The sequence below is a fragment of the Heterodontus francisci genome, chromosome 34 (genome assembly GCF_036365525.1).
Source record: "Heterodontus francisci isolate sHetFra1 chromosome 34, sHetFra1.hap1, whole genome shotgun sequence".
Classification (NCBI taxonomy): domain Eukaryota; kingdom Metazoa; phylum Chordata; class Chondrichthyes; order Heterodontiformes; family Heterodontidae; genus Heterodontus; species Heterodontus francisci.
Window position 1 is genome coordinate 50,983,632 of NC_090404.1, and position 10,857 is coordinate 50,994,488.

The window sequence follows — 10,857 nt, forward strand, 5'->3', positions numbered from 1 at the left end:
CCACCTACCTATACTAGTGACAATTTATAATGGCCAATTTACCTACCAACCTGCAAGTCTTTTGGCTTGTGGGAGGAAACCGGAGCACCCGGAGAAAACCCACGCAGACACAGGGAGAACTTGCAAACTCCACACAGGCAGTACCCAGAAACGAACCCAGGTCCCTGGAGCTGTGAGGCTGCAGTGCTAACCACTGCGCCACTGTGTCAGAGAGTGTCAGAGAGAGATGGAGAGTGTCAGAGAGTGATAGTGATAGTCAGAGAGTGATAGTGAGTTTCTGAGAGTGTCAGAGAGTGTCAGAGAGTGATAGAGAGTGTCAGAGAGTGTCAGAGTGTCAGAGAGAGATAGCGAGTGTCAGAGAGTGTCAGAGAGTGATAGAGAGTGATAGAGAGTGTCAGAGAGTGTCAGAGGGTGATAGAGAGTGTCAGAGAGTGAGAGAGACTGTCAGAGAGTGATAGTGAGTTTCTGAGAGTGTCAGAGAGTGTCAGAGAGTGATAGAGAGTGTCAGAGAGTGTCAGAGTGTCAGAGAGAGATAGCGAGTGTCAGAGAGTGTCAGAGAGTGATAGAGAGTGATAGAGAGTGCCAGAGAGTGTCAGAGAGTGATAGAGAGTGTCAGAGAGTGAGAGAGACTGTCAGAGAGTGATAGTGAGTTTCTGAGAGTGTCAGAGAGTGTCAGAGAGCGATAGAGAGTGATAGAGAGTGTCAGATAGTGTCAGATAGTGATTGAGTGTGTCAGAGAGTGATAGTGAGTTTCTGAGAGTATCAGAGAGCGATAGAGAGTGTCAGCGAGTTTCAGAGTGTCAGAGAGAGATAGAGAGTGTCAGAGAGATATAGAGAGTATCAGAGAGTGATAGTGAATGTCACAGAGTGTCAGAGAGTGTCAGAGAGTGATAGAGAGTGTCAGAGAGTGTCAGAGAGTGATAGAGAGAGTCAGAGAGTGATAGAGAGTGATAGAGAGTGTCAGAGAGTGTCAGAGAGTGATAGAGAGTGTCAGAGAGTGAGAGAGACTGTCAGAGAGTGATAGTGAGTTTCTGAGAGTGTCAGAGAGTGTCAGAGAGCGATAGAGAGTGATTGAGAGTGTCAGATAGTGTCAGACAGTGATAGAGTGTGTCAGAGAGTGATAGTGAGTTTCTGAGAGTGTCAGAGAGTATCAGAGAGCGATAGAGAGTGATAGAGAGTGTCAGAGAGTGTCAGAGAGAGATGGAGAGTGTCAGAGAGTGATAGTGATAGTCAGAGAGTGATAGTGAGTTTCTGAGAGTGTCAGAGAGTGTCAGAGAGTGATAGAGAGTGTCAGAGAGTGTCAGAGTGTCAGAGAGAGATAGCGAGTGTCAGAGAGTGTCAGAGAGTGTCAGAGAGATATAGAGAGTGTCAGAGAGTGATAGTGAATGTCAGAGAGTGTCAGAGAGTGTTAGAGAGTGATAGAGAGTGTCAGAGAGTGATAGAGAGTGTCAGAGAGTGTCAGTGAGTGATAGAGAGTCATAGAGAGTGATAGAGAGTGTCAGAGGGTGTCAGAGAGTGTCAGAGAGTGTCAGAGAGTGTCAGAGAGTATCAAAGAGTGATAGAGACTGTCAGAGACTGTCAGAGAGTGTCAGAGAGTTTCAGAATGTGTCAGAGAGTGTCAGATCGTGTCAGAGAGTGATAGAGAGTGTCATAGAGTGAGAGAGAGTGTCAGAGAGTGGCAGAGAGTGATAGAGAGAGTCAGAGAGTGATAGTGATGGTCAGAGAGTGTCAGAGAGTGTCAGAGAGTGTCAGAGAATGATAGAGAGTGATACAGAGTGTCAGAGAGTGATAGTGAGTTTATGAGTGTGTCAGAGAGTGTCAGAGTGTGTCTGAGAGTTTCTGAGAGTGTCTGAGAGTGTCTGAGATTGTCAGAGAATGTCAGAGAGTGTCAGAGAGTGTCAGAGAGTGATAGAGAGTGTCAGAAGTTGCAGAGAGTGATAGAGAGAGTCAGAGAGTGATAGTGAGTGTCTGAGATTGTCAGAGAGTGTGCGAGAGTGATGGAGAGTGTCAGAGAGTGTCAGAGAGTGTCAGATAGTGATAGAGAGTGTCAGAGAGTGATAGAGAGTGTCATGGAGTGATAGAGAGTGTCAGAGAGTGTCAGAGAGTGATAGAGAGAGTCAGAGAGTGATAGTGAGTGTCTGAGAGTGTCAGAGAGTGTCCGAGAGTGATAGAGAGTGTCAGAGAGAGTCAGAGAGGGTCAGAGAGGGTCAGATAGTGATAGAGAGTGTCAGAGAGTGATAGAGAGTGTCATAGAGTGATAGAAAGTGTCAGAGAGTGGCAGAGAGTGATAGAGAGAGTCAGAGAGTGATAGTGAGTGTCTGAGAGTGTCAGAGAGTGATAGAGAGTGTCAGAGAGTGTCAGATAGTGATAGAGCGTGTCAGAGAGTGATAGTGAGTGTCTGAGAGTGTCAGAGAGTGTCAGAGAGTGATAGAGAGTGATAGAGAGTGTCAGAGAATGTCAGAGAGAGACAGAGAGTGTCAGAGAGTGATAGTGAGTGTCAGACAGTGTCAGAGAGTGACAGAGAGAGTCAGAGAGTGCCAGAGAGTGATAGAGAGTGTCAGAGAGTGTCAGAAAGTGATAGTGAGTGATAGAGAGTGTCAGAGAGTGTCAGAGGGAGATAGAGAGTGTCAGAGAGTGAGCGAGAGTTTCAGAGAGTGTCAGAGAGTCATAGTGAGTGTCAGAGAGTGATAGTTAGTTTCTGAGAGTGTCAGAGAGTGTCAGAGAGCGATAGAGAGTGATAGAGAGTGTCAGATAGTGTCAGATAGTGATAGTGAGTGTCAGAGAGTGTCAGAGTGTCAGAGAGAGATAGAGAGTGTCAGAGAGTGTCAGAGAGTGTCAGAGAGATACAGAGAGTATCAGAAAGTGAAAGTGAATGTCACAGAGTGTCAGAGAGTGTCAGAGAGTGATAGAGAGTGTCAGAGAGTGTCAGAGAGTGACAGAGAGTGTCAGAGAGTGTCAGAGAGTGATAGAGAGTGATAGAGAGTGTCAGAGAGTGTCAGAGAGTGATAGAGAGTGTCAGAGAGTGAGAGAGAGTGTCAGAGAGTTTCAGAGAGTGATAGTGAGTGTCAGAGAGTGATAGTTAGTTTCTGAGAGTGTCAGAGAGCGATATAGAGTGATAGAGAGTGTCAGAGAGTTTCAGAGAGTGATAGAGAGTGTCAGAGAGTGAGAGAGAGTGTCAGAGAGTTTCAGAGAGTGATAGTGAGTGTCAGAGAGTGATAGTTAGTTTCTGAGAGTGTCAGAGAGTGTCAGAGAGTGATAGAGAGTGTCAGAGAGTGATAGAGTGTCAGAGAGTGTCAGAGAGTGACAGAGAGTGTCAGAGAGTGATAGAGAGTGTCAGAGAGTGTCAGAGAGTGATAGAGAGTGTCAGAGAGTGTCAGAGAGTGATAGAGTGTCAGAGAGTGTCAGAGAGTGACAGAGAGTGTCAGAGAGTGTCAGAGAGTGATAGAGAGTGATAGAGAGTGTCAGAGAGTGTCAGAGAGTGATAGAGAGTGTCAGAGAGTGTCAGAGAGTGATAGAGAGTGTCAGAGAGTGTCAGAGAGTGACAGAGAGTGTCAGAGAGTGTCAGAGAGTGATAGAGAGTGATAGAGAGTGTCACATAGTGTCAGATAGTGATGATGAGTGTCAGAGAGTGTCAGAGTGTCAGAGAGAGATAGAGAGTGTCAGAGAGTGTCAGAGAGTGTCAGAGAGATATAGAGAGTGTCAGAGTGATAGTGAATGTCAGCGAGTGTCAGAGAGTGTCAGAGAGTGATAGAGAGTGTCAGAGAGTGTCAGAGAGTGATATAGAGTGTCAGAGAGTGTCAGAGAGTGATAGAGAGTGTCAGAGAGTGAGAGAGAGTGTCAGAGAGCGATAGAGAGTGATAGAGAGTGGCAGATAGTGTCAGATAGTGATATAGTGTGTCAGAGAGTGATAGAGAGTGATAGAGAGTGACAGAGAGTGATAGAGAGTGTCAGAGAGTGTCAGAGAGTGCTATAGAGTGTCAGAGAGTGTCAGAGAGTGATAGAGAGTGTCAGAGAGTGAGAGAGAGTGTCAGAGAGTGTCAGAGAGCGATAGAGAGTGATAGAGAGTGTCAGATAGTGTCAGATAGTGATAGAGAGTGTCAGAGAGCGATAGAGAGTGATAGAGGGTGTCAGAGAGTGTCAGAGAGAGATAGAGAGTGTCAGAGAGTGTCAGAGAGTGTCAGAGAGAGATAGAGAGTGTCAGAGAGTGATAGTGAATGTCAGAGAGTGTCAGAGAGTGTCAGAGAGTCATAGAGAGTATCATAGAGTGATAGAGAGTGTCAGAGAGTGTCAGAGAGTGATAGAGAGAGTCAGAGAGTGTCAGAGAGTGATAGAGAGTGATAGAGAGTGATAGAGAGTGTCAGAGGGTGTCAGAGAGTGTCAGAGAGTGTCAGAGAGTGTCAGAGAATGTCAGAGAGTGTCAGAGAGAGATAGAGAGCGAAAGAGAGAGATAGAGAGTGTCAGAGATTGATAGAGATTGTCAGAGAGTATTAAAGAGTGATAGAGACTGTCAGAGACTGTCAGAGAGTGTCAGAGAGTTTCAGAGTGTGTCAGAGTGTGTCAGAGAGTGTCAGAGACTGTCAGAGAGTGTCAGAGAGTCATAGAGAGTGTCATAGAGTGATAGAGAGTGTCAGAGAGTGGCAGAGAGTGATAGAGACTGTCAGAGACTGTCAGAGAGTGATAGAGAGTGTCAGAGAGTATCATAGAGTGATAGAGAGTGTCAGAGAGTGTCAGAGAGTGATAGAGACTGTCAGAGAGTGATAGAGAGTGTCAGAGAGTGTCAGAGAGTGACAGAGAGTGTCAGAGAGTGTCAGAGAGTGATAGAGAGTGATAGAGAGTGTCACATAGTGTCAGATAGTGATAGTGAGTGTCAGAGAGTGTCAGAGTGTCAGAGAGAGATAGAGAGTGTCAGAGAGTGTCAGAGAGTGTCAGAGAGTGTCAGAGAGTCATAGAGAGTATCATAGAGTGATAGAGAGTGTCAGAGAGTGGCAGAGAGTGATAGAGACTGTCAGAGACTGTCAGAGAGTGATAGAGAGTGTCACATAGTGTCAGATAGTGATAGTGAGTGTCAGAGAGTGTCAGAGTGTCAGAGAGAGATAGAGAGTGTCAGAGAGTGTCAGAGAGTGTCAGAGAGTGTCAGAGAGTCATAGAGAGTATCATAGAGTGATAGAGAGTGTCAGAGAGTGGCAGAGAGTGATAGAGACTGTCAGAGACTGTCAGAGAGTGATAGAGAGTGTCAGAGAGTGTCAGAGAGTGACAGAGAGTGTCAGAGAGTGATAGAGAGTGATAGAGAGTGTCAGAGAGTGTCAGAGAGTGATAGAGAGTGTCAGAGAGTGAGAGAGTGTGTCAAAGAGTTTCAGAGAGTGATAGTGAGTGTCAGAGAGTGATAGTTAGTTTCTGAGAGTGTCAGAGAGTGTCAGAGACCGATAGAGAGTGATAGAGAGTGTCACATAGTGTCAGATAGTGATGGTGAGTGTCAGAGAGTGTCAGAGTGTCAGAGAGAGATAGAGAGTGTCAGAGAGTGTCAGAAAGTGTCAGAGAGATATAGAGAGTGTCAGAGAGTGATAGTGAATGTCACAGAGTGTCAGAGAGTGTCAGAGAGTGATAGAGAGTGTCAGAGAGTGTCAGAGAGTGATATAGAGAGTCAGAGAGTGTCAGAGAGTGATAGAGAGTGTCAGAGAGTGAGAGAGAGTGTCAGAGAGCGATAGAGAGTGATAGAGAGTGTCAGATAGTGTCAGATAGTGATAGAGTGTGTCAGAGAGTGATAGAGAGTGATAGAGAGTGTCAGAGAGTGATAGAGAGTGTGAGAGAGTGTCAGAGAGTGATATGGAGTGTCAGAGTGTGATAGAGAGTGTCAGAGAGTGAGAGAGAGTGTCAGAGGGTGTCAGAGAGCGATAGAGAGTGATAGAGAGTGTCAGATAGTGTCAGATAGTGATAGAGAGTGTCAGAGAGCGATAGAGAGTGATAGAGAGTGTCAGAGAGTTTCAGAGAGAGATGGAGAGTGTTAGAGATTGCTGGTGATAGTCAGAGAGTGATAGTAATTGTCTGAGAGTGTCAGAGAGTGTCAGAGAGTGATAGAGAGTGTCAGAGAGTGTCAGAGTGTCAGAGAGAGATAGAGAGTGTCAGAGAGTGTCAGAGAGTGTCAGAGAGAGATAGTGAATGTCAGCGAGTGTCAGAGAGTGTCAGAGAGTGTCAGAGAGTGATAGAGAGTGATAGAGAGTGTCAGAGAGTGTCAGAGAGTGTCAGAGAGTGATAGAGAGTGTCAGAGAGTGATAGAGAGTGATAGAGAGTGATAGAGAGTGTCAGAGGGTGTCAGAGAGTGTCAGAGAGTGTCAGAGAGGGTCAGAGAATGTCAGAGAGTGTCAGAGAGAGATAGAGAGCGAAAGAAAGAGATAGAGAGTGTCAGAGATTGATAGAGATTGTCAGAGAGTATTAAAGAGTGATAGAGACTGTCAGAGACTGTCAGAGAGTGTCAGAGAGTTTCAGACTGTGTCAGAGAGTGTCAGAGAGTGTCAGAGAGTCATAGAGAGTGTCATAGAGTGATAGAGAGTGTCAGAGAGTGGCAGAGAGTGATAGAGACTGTCAGAGACTGTCAGAGAGTGTCAGAGAGTTTCAGAGTGTGTCAGAGAGTGTCAGAGAGTGATAGACAGTGTCATAGAGTGGGAGAGAGTGTCAGAGAGTGGCAGAGAGTGATAGAGAGAGTCAGAGAGTGATAGTGATTGTCAGAGAGTGTCAGAGAGTGTCAGAGAGTGTCAGAGAATGATAGAGAGTGATAGAGAGTGTCAGAGAGTGATAGTGAGTTTCAGAGTGTGTCAGAGAGTGTCAGAGTGTGTCTGAGAGTTTCTGAGAGTGTCTGAGATTGTCAGAGAGTGTCAGAGAGTGTCAGAGAGTGTCAGAGAGTGATAGAGAGTGTCAGAGAGTTGCAGAGAGTGATAGAGAGAGTCAGAGAGTGATAGTGAGTGTCTGAGAGTGTCAGAGAGTGTCCGAGAGTGATAGAGAGTGTCAGAGAGTGTCAGATAGTGATAGAGAGTGTCAGAGAGTGATAGAGAGTGTCAGAGAGTGTCAGATAGTGATAGAGCATGTCAGAGAGTGATAGTGAGTGTCTGAGAGTGTCAGAGAGTGTCAGAGAGTGATAGAGAATGATAGAGAGTGATCGAAAGTGTCAGAGAGTGTCAGAGAGAGATAGAGAGTGTCAGAGAGTGATAGTGAGTGTCAGAGAATGTCAGAGAGTGAGCGAGAGTTTCAGAGAGTGTCAGAGAGTGATAGACAGTGTCAGATAGTGTCAGATAGTGATAGTGAGTGTCAGAGAGTGTCAGAGTGTCAGAGAGAGATAGAGAGTGTCAGAGAGTGTCAGAGAGATTTAGAGAGTGTCAGAGAGTGATAGTGAATGTCACAGAGTGTCAGAGAGTGTCAGAGAGTGATAGAGAGTATCAGAGAGTGTCAGAGAGTGATAGAGAGTGTCAGAGAGTGTCAGAGAGTGATAGAGAGTGTCAGAGAGTGTCAGAGAGTGTCAGAGAGTGATAGTGAGTTTCTGAGAGTGCCAGAGAGTGTCAGAGAGCGATAGAGAGTGATAGAGAGTGTCAGATAGTGTCAGATAGTGATAGAGTGTGTCAGAGAGTGATAGTGAGTTTCTGAGAGTGTCAGAGAGTGTCAGAGAGCGATAGAGAGTGATAGAGAGTGTCAGAGAGTGTCAGAGAGAGATGGATAGTGTCAGAGAGTGATAGTGAATGTCACAGAGTGTCAGAGAGTGTCAGAGAGTGATAGAGAGTGTCAGAGAGTGTCAGACAGTGTCAGGGAGCGATAGAGAGTGATAGAGAGTGTCAGAGAGTGTCAGAGAGAGATGGAGAGTGTCAGAGAGTGATATTGATAGTCAGAGAGTGATAGTGATTGTCTGAGAGTGTCAGAGAGTGATAGAGAGTGTCAGAGTGTCAGAGAGAGATAGAGAGTGTCAGAGAGTGTCAGAGAGTCATCGTGAGTGTCAGAGAGTGATAGTTAGTTTCTGAGAGTGTCAGAGAGTGTCAGAGAGCGATAGAGAGTGATAGAGAGTGTCAGATAGTGTCAGATAGTGATAGTGAGTGTCAGAGAGTGTCAGAGTGTCAGAGAGAGATAGAGAGTGTCAGAGAGTGTCAGAGAGATACAGAGAGTATCAGAAAGTGAAAGTGAATGTCACAGAGTGTCAGAGAGTGTCAGAGAGTGATAGAGAGTGTCAGAGATTGTCAGAGAGTGACAGAGAGTGTCAGAGAGTGTCAGAGAGTGATAGAGAGTGATAGAGAGTGTCAGAGAGTGTCAGAGAGTGATAGAGAGTGTCAGAGAGTGAGAGAGAGTGTCAGAGAGTTTCAGTGAGTGATAGTGAGTGTCAGAGAGTGTCAGATAGTGATAGAGAGTGTCAGAGAGCGATAGAGAGCGATAGAGAGTGATAGAGAGTGGCAGATAGTGTCAGATAGTGATATAGTGTGTCAGAGAGTGATAGAGAGTGATAGAGAGTGACAGAGAGTGATAGAGAGTGTCAGAGAGTGTCAGAGAGTGCTATAGAGTGTCAGAGAGTGTCAGAGAGTGATAGAGAGTGTCAGAGAGTGAGAGAGAGTGTCAGAGAGTGTCAGAGAGCGATAGAGAGTGATAGAGAGTGTCAGATAGTGTCAGATAGTGATAGAGAGTGTCAGAGAGCGATAGAGAGTGATAGAGGGTGTCAGAGAGTGTCAGAGAGAGATGGAGAGTGTCAGAGAGTGCTGGTGATAGTCAGAGAGTGATAGTGATAGTCTGAGAGTGTCAGAGAGTGATAGAGAGTGTCAGAGAGTGTCAGAGTGTCAGAGAGAGATAGAGAGTGTCAGAGAGTGTCAGAGAGTGTCAGAGAGAGATAGAGAGTGTCAGAGAGTGATAGTGAATGTCAGAGAGTGTCAGAGAGTGTCAGAGAGTCATAGAGAGTATCATAGAGTGATAGAGAGTGTCAGAGAGTGTCAGAGAGTGATAGAGAGTGTCAGAGAGTGTCAGAGAGTGATAGAGAGTGATAGAGAGTGTCAGAGGGTGTCAGAGAGTGTCAGAGAGTGTCAGAGAGTGTCAGAGAATGTCAGAGAGTGTCAGAGAGAGATAGAGAGCGAAAGAGAGAGATAGAGAGTGTCAGAGATTGATAGAGATTGTCAGAGAGTATTAAAGAGTGATAGAGACTGTCAGAGACTGTCAGAGAGTGTCAGAGAGTTTCAGAGTGTGTCAGAGTGTGTCAGGGAGTGTCAGAGACTGTCAGAGAGTGTCAGAGAGTCATAGAGAGTGTCATAGAGTGATAGAGAGTGTCAGAGAGTGGCAGAGAGTGATAGAAACTGTCAGAGACTGTCAGAGAGTGATAGAGAGTGTCAGAGAGTGTCAGAGAGTGACAGAGAGTGTCAGAGAGTGTCAGAGAGTGATAGAGAGTCATAGAGAGTATCATAGAGTGATAGAGAGTGTCAGAGAGTGGCAGAGAGTGATAGAGACTGTCAGAGACTGTCAGAGTGATAGAGAGTGTCAGAGAGTGTCAGAGAGTGACAGAGAGTGTCAGAGAGTGATAGAGAGTTTCAGAGAGTGTCAGAGAGTTTCAGAGAGTCATAGAGAGTATCATAGAGTGATAGAGAGTGTCAGAGAGTGGCAGAGAGTGATAGAGACTGTCAGAGACTGTCAGAGAGTGATAGAGAGTGTCAGAGAGTGTCAGAGAGTGACAGAGAGTGTCAGAGAGTGTCAGAGAGTGATAGAGAGTGATAGAGAGTGTCAGAGAGTGTCAGAGAGTGATAGAGAGTGTCAGAGAGTGAGAGAGAGTGTCAAAGAGTTTCAGAGAGTGATAGTGAGTGTCAGAGAGTGATAGTTAGTTTCTGAGAGTGTCAGAGAGTGTCAGAGACCGATAGAGAGTGATAGAGAGTGTCACATAGTGTCAGATAGTGATGGTGAGTGTCAGAGAGTGTCAGAGTGTCAGAGAGAGATAGAGAGTGTCAGAGAGTGTCAGAGAGTGTCAGAGAGATATAGAGAGTGTCAGAGAGTGATAGTGAATGTCACAGAGTGTCAGAGAGTGTCAGAGAGTGATAGAGAGTGTCAGAGAGTGTCAGAGAGTGATATAGAGTGTCAGAGAGTGATAGAGAGTGTCAGAGAGTGAGAGAGAGTGTCAGAGAGCGATAGAGAGTGATAGAGAGTGTCAGATAGTGTCAGATAGTGATAGAGTGTGTCAGAGAGTGATAGAGAGTGATAGAGAGTGTCAGAGAGTGATAGAGAGTGTGAGAGAGTGTCAGAGAGTGATATGGAGTGTCAGAGTGTGATAGAGAGTGTCAGAGAGTGAGAGAGAGTGTCAGAGAGAGATAGAGAGTGTCAGAGAGTGTCAGAGAGTGTCAGAGAGAGATAGAGAGTGTCAGAGAGTGATAGTGAATGTCAGAGAGTGTCAGAGAGTGTCAGAGAGTGTCAGAGAGTGATAGAGAGTGATAGAGAGTGTCAGAGAGTGTCAGAGAGTGTCAGAGAGTGATAGAGAGTGTCAGAGAGTGATAGAGAGTGATAGAGAGTGATAGAGAGTGTCAGAGGGTGTCAGAGAGTGTCAGAGAGTGTCAGAGAGGGTCAGAGAATGTCAGAGAGTGTCAGAGAGAGATAGAGAGCGAAAGAAAGAGATAGAGAGTGTCAGAGATTGATAGAGATTGTCAGAGAGTATTAAAGAGTGATAGAGACTGTCAGAGACTGTCAGAGAGTGTCAGAGAGTTTCAGACTGTGTCAGAGAGTGTCAGAGAGTGTCAGAGAGTCATAGAGAGTGTCATAGAGTGATAGAGAGTGTCAGAGAGTGGCAGAGAGTGATAGAGACTGTCAGAGACTGTCAGAGAGTGTCAGAGAGTTTCAGAGTGTGTCAGAGAGTGTCAGAGAGTG